Genomic DNA, 1,938 nt, shown 5'->3' with positions numbered 1-1,938 from the left:
TATATGCAGTTTGCTCCAGAAGTTTGTACTACTAAACATTCTTTCTTTTCACGTCATTTGTTGATCCTCATTTCTCTATTCTGTTCTTAGTTCTTGAATCATTGTTCAACAACTATTTAGTCCGGCTTGCACTAACACCTATTCTTGTAATAAAATTAAGAGGATGAATTATTTTTTCAAAAAAGATTCAAAAAGATTATATGAGAAGGAAGACACTTGTTAGGGGGGGATGTTTGTGTTTGCTGTATTGGAAGTAGGTACTAGATGCACCTTTCTCGGAGGTGCCATGATCTTAAAGACACATATCGTTGGTGCATTGCATGGTATAATGCCTTAAAAGGAGTTTCTGCTATTATTAATTACTTATAGTTAAATTTTTTTAGTGAGCTTATGTTTTTGAGAGTAAGTGGCCCAGTTAGATGAATTAAAAAAAGGATGAAAATCTGGGTAAAAGCCCTAGTATTTGTAGAGAGAAGAGGGAGGAGGAGTAATAGGAAAGGCCGAGGAAAGTGCTGAGATTCATTGGCTCTAGCTCTTAGAGAGAAATCATAACGTCAGAGAGTTAACCGTAACTCGGAGAGAATTAACGTCTAGAACCCTGAGCTGTAGGAGCAATATAACATAATGTGGTCAATTGATTCTAGGCCCTTGTTGCACACAAGGGGCAAACAAGGGGCATATGTATATATTCCCTTGATGGCAAGGGGATCCTTAGTATGAAGACATCTCATGGTCGCCAAGCAAAGAAATATCCTAACCTTGTTGTTAGGGAGGGAGGTGCACCATTGGATTCGAGGCCATGGGACAGGGATGCTTCCAAAGTCTATATTTTTGTAGTAGTAGTTAGAAGATAAAAGTGTTGGCATTACTGAACTTCTGTAGAATTGAGAAGGGGCTCAGGGTGGGAGAATCAAGCGTGGCAGAAGATCTTCAAGAGCCTGAATGTCTGAGGAAGTGGCTTGGTCAATTCTTCTGGGCTAGCAAATCGATCCTTTGCCCCTGAAATAGATGCCCTATTGGGAAGACACGAGGAATGCCTTAAGGTACAAGGTCAAAAGAGGCAAGTCATTTGCCCATTTATCCATCTAGAATTTGCTCCAGTTCCCTTCAATCAGAGAGAAAATGAGTCCGATGGAAAAATACCTTGGAAGATTTGATAATGCCTCTCAAAGTGAGAGAACATCTCTATGAGTCTTGGGACATTAACCTTTATTTGCCTTTGATTGTAAGAGCGATACTAAAGAGGCAAAGATTGAATATTCCTAGCCCACCAAACAACTTTGTTTTGGCCAATTTCTCTTAGTTGACAAAATAATGAAAGCTAAAAATCTTGTTATCCCTCTCTAGAGGAAGCTCGCCTGAGAACATAGATTGTCTGGGATCTATTTGGGAACCTCAAAAACTAAGAGGAAGTAGGCGGGGATAGACAAAAGCACCTATTTGACAAGGGTCAAATGTCCTTCAATTGTTAAGGTCCTAACTTTCCAGGCTGACATCCTCTTCTAACACATTTGTCAATTGGTCGAGAATGAGTTTGAGACTGTCAGCGATCTAAGTTTAAGGGGGAGGCCAAGATGTTTAACCAGAAAGGAACCTAGCATGCAACCAAATATGGAGATCTAGAATAAAGCATTAGATAAAGGGTTAAGAATGGTGCAAATTTTATTTTTGTTGATGAAAATAAAAGAAATGACACCAGAGCAAGATATTTAAGGTTGAGGATCAATGGGACATGGAGAGAGAAGGGAAGGTTATCGAATCTTCAATTAAACCCAAAATTTGAGCTTAGACAAGGAGACAAACAAGAAGATCAACGATCAAAATGAAGAGAAAAATGGAGAGAGGGTCTCCCTACCTAAGGTCCTTCCTCAAGGAGAAAAATTGGAAGGGTGTGCGCATTGACTATGACCGTAACCTTAGAGGACTAGAAGTAGAGCT

This window comes from Typha latifolia, chromosome 1 (assembly GCF_019914945.1).
Source record: "Typha latifolia isolate L0001 chromosome 1, TyphaL0001v2, whole genome shotgun sequence".
In the NCBI taxonomy this organism is placed as follows: domain Eukaryota; kingdom Viridiplantae; phylum Streptophyta; class Magnoliopsida; order Poales; family Typhaceae; genus Typha; species Typha latifolia.
The sequence above is the reverse complement of the archived record's forward strand: the minus strand, read 5'-3'. Positions refer to the sequence as shown.